Consider the following 14,716-nt stretch of genomic DNA (forward strand, 5'->3'; position numbering starts at 1 on the left):
CAATGTACTATCTGTTGGTCCCTTTGGAGGCCGGCAAGAGGGGAGGGGTGAATTGCCCTACAAAATAAAACTCGAACCTTTCTCAGATTTCAACTATATAATGAACACTTGTAATAAATAAATAAAAGAGACTAAGTAAAGAAAAGCAGACACCAGAGTTTTACTTGGTTTGTAATCAGGGGATTGCTAATCCAAGGAAAGTAAGCGCACTATCTGATTCTCCTCTGGGCGGAGTAGCCTCTTTACAACGTTGACAGCACAAATGAAAAGAACAGAATTGAAAGCATAGAGAAAACTGATTACAAGTGAGTTTTATAAGCTGTGCAGATCAGTGCTATATTTATAGCACTGGTCGGGGCGCCCCGAAGGGGTTCCGAGCGCCCTGGGGGGCATAAATTTAATCCCCCAACGGTCGGATCGAGTCAAATCTCGATCCTGGCCAAAAAGTCATCTCCGAGCGCCCAGAAGGGTTCCGGGCGCCCCGGGCCGCTCAGGGCGCCCTGGACTGCTCAGGGCGCCCTGAGCCCTGAAGTCAACACAGTTGACTTTTTCGCTTCGGCTCAGCTCGTCTCGGTCCGGGTCTTGTTCGCTCCGGCTCCGCTAGCTTGGGTGATCTCGACCATTCGGAATAGGGCTCACCCGAACCCAAATTCCGGCCTTCTCCTCGAGCAGCCTTCCTTCCCGGTTTCTCGTCCCTCAAACGCCACGCTCGTTCTTCTCGTCCACCGGTGTACTCTTCCACGGTCACCTCGTCCCTCGGACGCACCGAGCCCGTCGGCTCTCTCCCCGTGTCGTCCTTCTCGCTAGCCGCGTCTTCCGCTCGACTTTCTGTGTTCCTAAGCTCCTGCACACTTAGACACAAGGGTTAAACAAACGCAGGACCTAACTTAGCTTGTTTGATCACATCAAAACACCTTGGGGTTCCAACAATCTCCCCCTTTTTGATGTGAGCAACCCAAGTTAAGTTAGGGTAAACATATGCAGTAAAAAATAATTTATTTGCAAATAAGTCTAAATATTTTTCAATTAAAGAATATATTACCTCCCCCTAGACTTAACATACTTCTCCCCCTTTGATCACATAAAAATTGGGGTTATAAACAAGTCTAAGGTCAATTCAAACAGGAACTATTAAGTGTAAAATATTTAATAATGTCTAAGTAAAGACGCTCTTCAGAATTTTTCGTTCGAAAAAAAAATATTTTTCAGATAAGAACAGTCATAAGTGTTAAAAAAAAATTTAAGTTTTAAAACTTATCTCAGCATTCCCCAAAAAAAATTTTCTAAAAAAAATTCTAAGTGAATATTCATAAGAAACAATTCTAAGTCAAAATGATAAGGCAATAAAAAAAACTCTAAGTTAACTTTTATAAAAAAAACTAAGTCAATTTTCATAAAAATTTCTAAGATAATAAAAAATTTCTAAGTTAAGTTAAAAAAATTTTTAAATATTTTCTAACACAAAATGAATAACTCTTTTAAAGCATTAGGTAATTTAAATTAATGCTTTTTCAGTTAGTCAATTAAACTTTTCATTTCGATACTTGGCTTCCAGGTCGTGGCGAGGCACTAGGCCTTCTTGGTTATTGGAGCAACAACCACTTCCTTAGACAAAGTCTTATAAAGAAATTAGTTGTTCAATTTCCTTGCTGAAAATGCTAAGTCTGATTTTAATTTTAAATTAAACAGGTTTTTGGAACCCAGTAGAGGTTCCTACCTACAGGATTAACCAAGTATTTCCTAGGTATATAGATTTTTGATATATTTCTAATTTGACTTTGATGAAATCTATAATACCAATTTAAACATTTATAATTTCTAAAAGTAGAAATATTTGAACTATTAGATTTTTTCAATCTTTCTATTTCTTCTTTTAGTTTTTCATTTTCAATTTTCAATTTTTCAAAATCCTCTATAAGACATGATTTTGCCAAAATTCTCTTTGTTTCTAAAATTTCATTTTCTAATTTGGCATTTTTATTTTCTAATTTATACATGGATTTAGTCATAGCTTTGATACCAAAGTAAAGTTCATCAGGGGGTAAGAGGCATACCTCACTTACCATATCAGACTTGAAGCCTGAATCTCCCCCTGCTTCGCTACTTCCATCTGAGGTCGCTCCCCCTTCATCGATGCTGGGTTCTGATGTACTTTGTCCTTCGTGGCTTGCCTTCAGTGCAATTCCCGCATATTCTTGAGCTTCTGATTCAGATGAAGAAGTGTCATCCCAAGTTGCTTTTAGGTTGTGTTTCTTGGGTGTCTTCATTTTGACCTTCTTGAGTTCTGGGCAGTCTTCCCTTAGGTGTCCCTCCTTTTGACACTGGTAGCACCGTACCTTTCTTCTACCTTGATTCTTTTTATTCTTCATTTTAAATTTATTAGATCTAAAAAACTTTTTAAAGTTTCTTACCATGTACGCTTCTTGATCATCTTCGGAGTCTGACTCGGGTTCATCCTTGTTGGTTGCGTTCAGCGCCATAGTCTGGGTTGTGTCCTTTGATATCTCTGCATATCAAGTTTCGTGTACAAAGGGTAGAAACAACTCTTCTAAAGTACTTACCTCCGTGTCTTTTGAGATGTAGTAAGCATCGATGATTGATGTCCACTCCGGAGTTCTTGGAAATGCGCTGAGCATGTAGCGTATAGTCCCGGTTTGTTATCGTTTCACCAAGGTTTTCGAGACCAAGAAATCAGTTCTTTTACCTTTGCATGTAGACCGCTACTTTCTCACCTTTCTCCAGACGGATATTGATCAGTTTGTTGCGGAGGATGTCCTTCTAGCGAGCTTTGCTTCAGACGTGCCTTCAGGAGTTCCAAGAACTTCTCCCAAAGTTCTTTAGCGATTAGTATGTTTCGATCCGTTGACCTCTTGAGGTGGTAACACGCTCAGCAGGTGATGTTCCGCACGGCTGTTTGCTACCGACTCATTCTGCTCCTTCTTTGTCCAATCACTCTCTTCTTTTTCTTTTCCATCTTTATCTATTGGAGCTACAAAACCATATTTCATAATAAACCGAATTTCAAAATCTATTTTTAGGAATACCTCCATACGATGCTTCCAGTCTGCGAAGTTCCCCTCAAATTTTGGTGGGACGATACTTGGTCCGGCCATCTTGTTGCTTCGATCGACGGTTAGCCCTCCTGAAGCGCCTGGCTCTGATACCACTTGTTGGTCCCTTTGGAGGTCGGCAAGAGGGGAGGGGTGAATTGCCCTACAAAATAAAACTCGAACCTTTCTCGGATTTCAACTATATAATGAACACTTGTAATAAATAAATAAAAGAGACTAAGTAAAGAAAAGCAGACACCAGAGTTTTACTTGGTTTGCAATCAGGGGATTGCTAATCCAAGGAAAGTAAGCGCACTATCTGATTCTCCTCTGGGTGGAGTAGTCTCTTTACAACGTTGACAACACAAATGAAAAGAACAGAATTGAAAGCATAGAGAAAACTGATTACAAGTGAGTTTTATAAGCTGTGCAGATCAGTGCTATATTTATAGCACTGGTCGGGGCGCCCCGAAGGGGTTCCGGGCGCCCTGGGGGCATAAATTTTATCCCCCAACGGTCGGATCGAGTCAAATCTCGATCCTGGCCAAAAAGTCATCTCCGAGCGCCCAGAAGGGTTCCGGGCGCCCCGGGCCGCTCAGGGCGCCCTGGACTGCTCAGGGCGCCCTGAGCCCTGAAGTCAACACAGTTGACTTTTTCGCTTCGGCTCAGCTCGTCTCGGTCCGGGTCTTGTTCGCTCCGGCTCCGCTAGCTTGGGTGATCTCGGCCATCCAGAATAGGGCTCACCTGAACCCAAATTCTGGCCTTCTCCTCGAGCAGCCTTCCTTCCCGGTTTCTTGTTCCTCGAACGCCGCGCACGTTCTTCTCGTCCACCGGTGTACTCTTCCGCGGTCACCTCGTCCTTCGGACGTACCGAGCCCGTCGGCTCTCTCCCCGTGCCATCCTTCTCGCTAGCCACATCTTCCGCTCGACTTCTTGTGTTCCTAAGCTCCTGCACACTTAGACACAAGGGTTAAACAAACGCAGGACCTAACTTAGCTTGTTTGATCACATCAAAACACCTTGGGGTTCCAACACTATCATCCAATACTTCCCAAGTACCGTGGGTCAAGTTAAACCTAGCCCATTTTAATCTAACCTTAATTGCCCGTCCGGGTAGTCTACTCTTGTTTACCCTAATAGGGTGCATTAATTTTGGAGGTGCCAGCTATTCTGGAGCCTTCCTTTGGATTTTGATTTAGTTTGAATTTATTTTTATTTTAATTTAATTAAATTTGGACTTGAGTTTAATTTAATTGAATCTTTTAAATCAATTAAATCTAGTTTTATTTTTATTATTTTTCTTTTAACTCCCCCTGGATCATAGGCTCGATATGGTTTATCGAGCTAATGTATTTGATCCTTAGGGACCCAATATTGTTCAAGTCCAACTTGATTGATTAGGTTGGACTTGGGGACCCATGCTTGGACCATTTTTCTATTTGTTCTTTGTATAAGTGGTAAATATGATTTATATTTCCTTTTTTATTTGAATCCTAGTCCAGTTCTATTGTAAATTGTCCTTTGTGTTCCAAGAAGTAGGTCAAGGTTCTTGGAACCCAAAGAGAATCGTTCTAATATTTTTTCCAGATCCTTGACCTGAGTTTTCAGGCTGAAATTCTCTTTCTCAAGTTTTTGGACTTGAGTTGAGTTTCCAGTCTGAACTGATTCAGTCAAAGATTCGGAGTTAGTCATTTCTTTAAGGACAGCTACTTCCTTTAGAAGTGACTTGATTCTTACATTAGACTTAGCTTTCGTAACAAGTAATTAACCAGATTGTTTAGTCGAGGGATACTTACAGAGGGGTCAGGCCCTTCGGAAACGGATACGGATCCGTGACTTCACTCGGACTCGGCTTCTGACTCGCTCTTGCTCTCGGGCAGTTCAATCTGGTCTCGGGCCATCAGGGCAAGTAGACTCGTCTGATCGAGTTCATCATCGGTGTCTTCTTCTGAGGATTCTTCCCAAGGTGCTTAGAGTACCTTCCTTTTCCTCTGCTTCTTTGCATCCTTTTGGTTTGGGCAGTTGGCCTTGATGTGCCCCTTTTGGTTACATCCGTAGTAGATCACCTCAAATTTGACCTTTGAGCTCGGTTGACCTTCCTTGGATTGGACTGTCTTCTTTAGGTCTTTCTTGTTGAAGCCCTTCTTCTTCTTGTAGAGCTTCTTTACCAAATTCATGAGTTTGGTTGTTAGTTCGTCATCTTCATCGTCTGAATCTGGTTCTGGTTCCGACTCTTGCTTGGTTCTTCATCGTGATCTTGGTTCGCGTGTTCTGCTTGTACCTGCAAGCAAAGCTACACCTTTCTCAAGTGGCTGTGTATTAGACTGCTCATGAAGTTCAAATTCACAAAATAATTCATCTAATCTAATGGAAGACAAATCCTTGGAGACTTTGTAGGCATCTACCATTGATGCCCACAATGTGCTCCTCGGAAAAACATTAAGTGCGTACCTTATGATGTCCCTGTTCTCGACTTTTTGCCCGATTGTTTGGAGGGAGTTTAGGATGTCTTGTATTCGAGCGTGAAGTTGACTGGTCGTCTCGTCTTCCTGCATTTTTAGATTATACAATTTATTAAACAATAGATCGCGCTTACTTACTTTGGTTTCGGAGGAGCCCTCGTGTAGTTCAATTAATTTTTCCCACAGCTCCTTTATCGTTGAGAATGGATCAATTCTGTTGAGCTCCTCCTTGGTTAGTCCACACTGGAGGGTGCAGGTAACTCTTGCATTGGCTTCCACCTTCTTGATTAAAGTTGATTCCCATTTTTCGCAGGGAGTTGGTTCACCATCTTCATTGGTTGGCAGTTGAAGTCCAGTCTTTACGATCATCCAAGTATCGAATTGGATCTTCAGAAAATTCTCCATTCGTCCCTTCCAATATCCGAAATCCTCTCCGGTGAAAAGTGGGGGACGAACGGTGCTATAACCCTCTTGTTGGGCCATTGAAACCTTGCGTGACAAAAATAAAAACAAACTGTTCCAAGACTAAGTCATGGATTAGTAGAGCGGAAGAAAAGATAAAATATTACGAACTCGATTGGTGTTGCACCAGATTCGAGCAAAGCTGATTCAAAAAAAAGAATTAAAATGTAGCTACAAAGCTAATTCTAATTGACTCCGAAAAGATTAAAACGACCACGAAAAATTGCTTTGAATGGTGGTTGCACTAATTCAAAACGACCCTGCTCTGATACCAATTGTTGGATCGAGACGCTCTAGAGGGGGGTGAATAGCGCTCGTACCTTTCACAATCGATTTCGTAAAATACGAGTAATAACGCAGCGGAAATAATAAAATGCACAAACACACAAAAGACACGAGAATTTACTTCGTTCGGAGCCTATCTCGACTCCTACTCGAAAGCCCGCGGTCGTTGACCACTTTCGGTGGGCAACAACTATAGTATCGCAAGAAGAATTACAGTTGTGAAGTACAATTGAAGTGAAAGCAACAATAAGACTGATTATACCGACGACAAGAACAGTATCTTAGAGCTTTGGGTCGTCGGGATCTTGTAGCGGCACTTCCGGGCGTCTTTTGGTGCAGCACATTGAAGAAAGAAGGCTTGGAAATCGTTGTTTCAAGCTGCTGTTCGAAACACCCTTTTAAACAGTGCTCAAGGCGCCTTGAAACCCCTCCGAGGCGCCTCTTACTCAGCTAGTCAGCCGCACAGATCAGCGCAGACTCCTTCTGCGCTTATCCTCCTCAAGGCGCCTTCAGGCCAGTCCAATGCGCCTTGAACCCCAGCTCCAAGGTGCCTTCAAGCCCTTCTGAGGCCCCTCCAGCAATTCTGGACAGCTGTATTCGGCTAGCACTCGAGGCGCCTCCAAGCTCCATGGAGGCGCCTCGGACACTGTTCATCTGAGGTGAGTTCTGAATTTTGGCCCTGCAAAACATGTTAGTCCACAAATATAAAACACATCCTGCAAAACCAAGTTAGCACAGAAATAATATTATAAATGAAATTATCGACAGTCATCGGACTGCCCGGGTCTGACTTCGGATTTCCGACCAGAAACCCTAGGTCGACCCGACGCCTACTGTTCCCTCTAGGGGGAACACGTCCTCACCTACTCCACTCAGGAGATTTACTTGTTACCAGTACGATCCTCCAGATCGACTGGACTTTTGCTCAGCGTTCGAAGCTTCCGAACTTTCTACTGGGCTTCCGCTTCCCGGCTGGTCCAGTCTTTCACCTGGTTCGCGACACCAGGACTTTCCACCTAAGGTTATCCCCTAGGACTTTTGCCTGAAGCTCACGACTCACCAAGACTTTCCACATAGGGTTACCACCCCCTATGACCTAGGGTTACCACCCCCTAGTGTTTTCCCTTTGCCTAACCGCAGCTAGGACTTTCCTGAAACACTCAATCAAGTGCATTAGATCACAATACAACTTAACTTTGAATTCTTTTGCCATTATCAAAACAATGGTCCATCGTCGGATGCTTCCCGCACCAACAAAATCTTCCAAGATGGAATCCAAAGGAGTCATCAACAAGAAGAAGTTCTCTGGGAAGTGCTTCAACTGTGACTAAGTGGGTCATAAATCTTTGGAGTGCAGGAAGCCGAAGAAGAAGCAGGAGGCCAACCTGAATGAGGGATCATAAATAGACGACCTCTACGCTATGGTCTCTGAGTTGAACCTAATGGGTTCGAATTTGCAGCAATGGTGCATCAATACTGGAGTCACCAGACATGTGTGCTGCAACAAGAAACTGCTCCACAACTTCAAAGAAGTCAATGGAGATAAGTTGTTCATGGGAAACTCAACAACCTTAGACATCATGGGGCAAGGAAAAGTGGTGTTGAAGATAACCTCAAGCAAGGACCTTACTCTGAACAATGTGTTGTATGTTTTAGATATTCGGAAGAATCTAGTGTTTGGATCACTGCTAAGCAAGCATAACTTTCGCATTATTTTTGAGTCAGACAGAGTTGTGCTGTATAAGAATGAAATATTTGTAGGAAGATGTTATGTATCCGATGTGCTATTTAAGCTCAATATAATGACCATTAGACCTAAAATAAATAAGATAATTGCTCTTCCACTTATATGCTTAAGTCTTCATATTTGTGGCATGGTAAATTAGGACATGTTAACTACGATATGTTGCGTAGATTAATAAATATGCAAAGCATACCTACATTCCACCTTGACCCAAAACAAAAGTGTGAGATTTGTGTTGAAGCGAAAATGACAAAGTCATCCTTTCAACATATTGAAAGAAGCAACGAACCATTCGAGCTAATTCACACTAACGTGTGCGATCTCAAAGGTAAGCCAACACGTGGTGAGAATAAATACTTCATTACTTTTGTAGATGATAACACAAAATACTGTTATGTGTATCTTCTCAAAAGTAAGGATGAAACTATAGAGAAATTTGCTCTCTATAAGAATGAGGCTGAAACCAGCTTAATAGAAAGATTAAGGTGGTTCGAAGTGACCGAGGCGATGAATATGTAGCACCGTTCGCTGAGTTGTGTGCTGAACATGGGATCAAACACGAAATTATAGCTCATTATACTCCTCGGCAAAATAGAGTTGCCGAGCGAAAGAATCAAACTCTAAATTAAGGAGATGATGAATGCTCTTCTATTGAGCTCTGGACTGCCAGAGTTCATGTGGGGGGGACTGTGTGAACAACTAATTACCTTTAAATAAGGTGTCCCGAAAGAAAATAGATAAGAACCTTCCTAAAGTTTGGGTATCTGATCTGAAAAGGATTAAGATAGAACTAAAGACTATTGATTGCATATTCATTGGGTATGCACATAACAGTACTTTATATCATTTTTGTGTGTATGAGTCACATATACCGGAGATACATAAGAACTCGATAATCGAATCGAGAAATGTCTCGTTCTTCAAGCATGTGTTTCCTTATAAGATCTTAGAGATTGCTAGCCCCTCAAAACGGACATATAAAATACAAGGCGAAGAAGATGATGATTAACCAGTCGAGGTTGAGTTTAGACGGAGTAAGAGAGCTCGGGTAGAAAAATCCTATGGATCATATTTTATCACTTTCATGTTAGAAAGTGAGCCCCGAAGTTACTCAGAAGTTGTAGACTCTTCTGATGGACCTCACTGGAGAGAGATAATTACATCTGTGATAGAATTTATCTTGCAAAATCACACTTGGGAACTTGTTGATCTTCCTTCGAGAAGTAAACCACTAGGTTGCAAGTGGATCTTCAAGAAGAAAATGAAGTCAGATGACACAATTAATAAATATAAGACCTGATTGGTAATCAAAAGATACCGACAATGAGAAGACCTTGATTACTTTGATACGTATTCTCCGGTGTTAGAAATAACTTTCATTAGAGTATTGTTGGCTATTGTCGCTCTATGAAATCTTGAAATACATCAAATAGATGTAAAGACTACCTTAATAAATGGGGATTATAAGGGGAAATCTACATGAAGCAACCTGAGGAGTTTTCTGTGCCAGGACAGAAAAATAAGGTTTGTAGATTGGTGAAGTCATTATATGGCTTGAAACAAGCACCAAAGCAGTGACATGAGAAATTTGATAATGCCATGAACGAATGTGGATTCAAGATTAATGAATGTGATAAATATGTTTACATGAAAGTCACAGAGAATGACTACGTCATCTTGTGCCTATATGTAGATGACATACTTATCATTAGGAGTAATGATAAGATAATCAAATCCACTAAAGATATGTTGAACTCAAGATTTGACATGAAAAATATGGGCCTAGCTAATGTGATTCTAGGAATCAAAATTCTTAGAACAACAGAATGACTTATTCTTAGTTAGTCTCATTATGTGGACAAGACTCTTGAGAAATTCACTAAATGTGACATTGTGTTGGCACGAACGCCGATAGATACGAGTCAATATTTATCAAAAAATCGAGGTGAAAGTATCTCTCAAATAGAGTACTCTCGAGTAATTGGAAGTATAATGTACCTGATGAGTTGTACACGACCAGACTTGGCCTACACAGTAAGTAAACTGAGTAGATACACGAGTAATCCCGGTGTGGAGCATTGGAAAGGGATAACAAGAGTACTGAGGTACTTGAGGTATACTCGTGAATATGGACTGCACTATATGAGATATCCTGCTGTGATCGAAGGATACAACGATGTAAGTTGGATATTTGATATAAAAAACTCTAAGTCTATGAGTGGATATGTATTCATTCTGGGAGGTGCAGTCATTTTCTGAAAATCTTCTAAGCAAACAGTAATAACCAAATTCACGATGGAATCTAAATTTTAGCTCTTGACACATGTAGTGAAGAGGCTGAAGGCTACGGTAATTCTTAGAAAATATTCTGATATAGCCGAAACATGTGTCGACTTTTGCCATACATTGCGATAGTCAATCAGCAATAGTTGAGCACAGAGCCATCTGTATAATGGTAAGTCTAGACATATACGTCATAAACATAATACCATTAGACAACTACTCTCAACGGGTGTTATCACTGTTGACTATGTGAAGTCAAAGGATAACCTAGCGGATCTGCTAACCAAAGGGTTAAATCGAGAGTTAGTTGTGAGCTCATCATGAGGAATGACTTTGATGTCGTTGTCAGCGATCAGTGCAGAGGACACCCAACCTATTCTGACTGGAGATACCAAGAACTATGTTCAAAGGAGCAACTAATTTGCACTGACTAGGCACACTGTGGGGGAATGCCCCAATGAATCAGTGAAAGATGGAGGTTAAGCACACGTTTAATGATCAAGAAGAGCAGATGACTACAATCGAGAGGTCACATATATGAGAAAGAAGTAGGGTCGCTTTGAAGAAAATTGGAGACACAATTCTTAGAGCTTCTCACAGAACCAAGCATATTCATGGCCAAGAACGAACATACTGATGAGAATTGAGTTGTATTAGGAAGAGTCTTAGGTGAGATATGTCAATGGTTATACAGACGACAGAACAGTTTAAGGATATCATGTTTACTGTCAGCCAGTAAGCAAATAGATCTTTAAAAGGGAAGGTTCAAAGAGTAAAACCTACTTATCCCATATTTGACTCAACTCTTGAATGCTATCATTTACCCTATTTTCTATTCACGTGGGGGATTGTTGGAAATATGAATGGAATAAAGAGGTGGAGACGAAGAGACTCTATTGTGCATGGATTTAGTCCCATATTAGAAGTTTCTTGGTTTTATTGTTGGTTTAAATTATGACACATGCATTGATGTTGTAAACATATGCATGGGGAGAGACTCTCTCACGCGTGAGTGCGTAGGGATGGGTGTAAATCCAGGGCCTGGATTATACTGAACCAATGTTGACTCGTGTGCAAGCATGACCTATGTCAAATGTGGTCAAGGCAAAATTTGCTCAAAAGAATGAACCAACATATTGTCACTTGAATATCTTTTTCCTACATGATCAAGAGTATAACGACATTAATGTAAAATTATTGGTCATTCCGTAACATCTCGACATTAATGGCGGTATTAAACTCATTAATGGTGATTTTGTAACGTCTCAGTATTAATGACGACATTAAACCCATTAACGTCTCAACATTAATGAAGACATTAAACTCATTAATGGCAACATTAAACCCATCATTAAATGATCATAATTTGGTCATTTATTGCAGGCAAGGTAAGAGCTCCTATATAAGGAGACTGGATCTTGAGCAAAGTGAGACGCGTAAGAGAAGCAAAAGCAACAGAATTCATCCACCTTCGTTTCTCGATTCTGTTCTCTCAGTTGTGCATCCGCTCAGCTGAACTACTCGTGATAGCACTAAGGTGCATTCTCAGTTCGCCACGAACAACCAGTGCTTGGTTGTGTTCATGGTTTTGTCGTTGTATCCTAAGAAACAGACAACTCGAGAGAACCTCAAAGCACAGCCAGAAGTAGAGCGAATCTGTTTCAAAGAAACTGTGTTGAGCGCAAGCCTCGACATCTTACTCGGTGAATTCTCTTTCCGACTCGGCAATCGACTCTCGATTCTACTACGCACCGCAACTACTTCGAGTCTCGAGCCATCAGAAGCTTGGCAGAACCAGCCCCACTGGCAGCCTGAAATTATTAGCTCAGGTCATCTCGACAGATAAATTAGAATTGATTTTGTATAATTTCAATTCAATTAATTCCCTAATACCTCCGACAACAGATTGTCCAACACTTTCATCATAAGGTTACGAGAAATAAATCATAATCATATATGGTTCAACCTTCTAAATACTTATTTTGGGAAAATAAATTGGAAAAAAATTGAAAATCTTTTTTGTTAACTCCAGGATCAATAAAACCTCACACTTCCAAAGTTTTCACATTCTGAATTATAACTCTCATTTCTATTACTTAGAAATCACTCATTACCTGAATAAAATAAGATTAAATAACATAACACCTAAGTAATTAATCGAGATTATCAATAATAACATTCAATCAAACATACTCTAAATCTTAAACCTTAAATCCTAAAATATTTTTTTTAAAAATTAAAACTAGGAGCTCACGGATGGGTGTGTGTGTGTGTATATATATATATATATATATATATATATATATATATATATATATATATATATATATATATATATATATATATATATATATATATATACTAGTATGATCGTGCACACGCGTTCGTGTGTAATATAATAATATATAAATTATTTGGGTCTTTAAAAATCTGAATTGTTTGGATTTTCTAGTGTCACCCTTATAAATCCCCTATTCAAAAAATTATTTTAATTTAATATTATACTTGTCTTAGTAAAAAAAACTAAGAAAAGTATATTTTTTAATATTGTCGGCCTAAAATATTTATAGAATCGTCTTTGATCATAGTGTTGTCAATTCTAAGATATGGGACTAAAGAGAACTATATTTTTTTATATAAAACAACCAGAGAAAATTAATGATGAGAAAAATTCATAATAATATGTTGTAGCTGAGTCTCGAACTCTAGATCACTGATTGTTTCGCTTGTGAAATTACTAATAAACCTTGAATTTATTTTTAGTGTAAATAGAAAAAAGGACATTAACGTAAATACATTTTAGGCTTCACCAAAATTAGTTAGTAAAGGGGAGAGATTTTTAATAAAATAGTAAGATAGTAAGATATATAAAATTAATATCCTTAAAATTATTAAAATCTTTTAAATTTTAGATGATACATAATTTACAAATTAACTTGTATCATTTAAATTGACAATTAGTGATTAGCCGTCCGCATCGTGCTTGTAATTGTTTGAAATCAGAATCTTTTCTAGTCAGAAGTGGATAGTTGGTAGTGGTTTGTTGTTGATCGAGACATACAAAGACGATTTTAAAGTTTAAGCGGAAAAGATTTATATATATATATTTATATATATATATATATATATAACATTTCAAGAAATAAAAAAACTTACAGGACAAAATAATAAAAGAAAACTGATCGCCAAAAGCAACAACGACGCCATAATCAATTGATAACTTCTTAAACAATTCTCCTTACGGCCCGTTCATTCAAACATTACACCAAAAGCAACAACAACGCCTCGACCAATCTTTTTGAATTGCCACGAGAAAGGACGAATTTTCCGCAATCTTCCACGCCCTACATGGCTACATCATCGTTCTTTATGTACGAACCATCAAATCCTGTCGGTTTCTGGTCGAACTGTGAGGTCCGTTTCTTTCTCACAAAGAAGCGATAGACCAGGATGCGGATAAACTTCTTCTGCGTGTCCGAATTGAATTCTTTTAGTCAATCGGATGTCGGTCGGATATTACGATCTGATTTGGATTTGATCTTACATCCAACTGGTCAGAAGTCAAGCTCAGCTACGAGTCGAGCTGATTAGACTCGAACTCGGTGATGAGTCAGACTGGCCGGATCTGAGTTTAAATTTCTTTAATTTTTTTTATCAGGAACGATCCTGAGCTCGACACATGGCCCCTGGCAAACCCGCCACATCAGGCAGGGAAAGAAACAAGGGAAGCTGGAGAAGGACAAACAGAGCCCCTTTAATTTCGTGGCGGCACACATGCAATGCTAAAGTACTTGCTTGCTTTTTTCCACACTCCTCTTCGAAGACGAAGCTTCTCTCTGATATCCGATACGGATTTCAGCGTCATGTGGGATCGTAAACGAGAAAAGCACAAATATATAACAAAAAAGGCTTTCAGAATTAAATCAATCCTTTGGCTGCGTCTATCTATGCCGCAAAAAGCAAAAGTAAGCCAAACTGAATCACCAACCCAACTAGGCCATGCCTGACAACAGCTAGCAGAGACAGAGACTGAGTATATAGGAAATCAAAACCGAACCCTATTCGAAGAATAATATTTATATATTTTTTTAAAAAAAAAAGAAAGGATAAACAAAACACAAAGAAGCTTCTGCATATTACATCGGAGAACGCACCGCTCGCTTTGCCACGAACAACGATAAGGCTGGTAAAGCCTCGATGAACGTAGCACAAGTGACTAAACATACGCTTATCGTCGCTACTTCCTAAAAAGTAAAAGAACATACTACTGTTCTATCTCTAAGCGCATTTTCCAGTGACGTTTGTGCAAGTGCTTCTCGAATCTCTTGGAAGGAGCTCGCACTGGGAATAGAACAGAACAGAACAGAGCATAACGTAACGTAACTGAACTGAGACGCAAAGCAAGTGCAAAGCCAAAGTGAGAGACAACG

Source organism: Zingiber officinale, chromosome 8A (assembly GCF_018446385.1).
Source record: "Zingiber officinale cultivar Zhangliang chromosome 8A, Zo_v1.1, whole genome shotgun sequence".
NCBI lineage: Eukaryota > Viridiplantae > Streptophyta > Magnoliopsida > Zingiberales > Zingiberaceae > Zingiber > Zingiber officinale.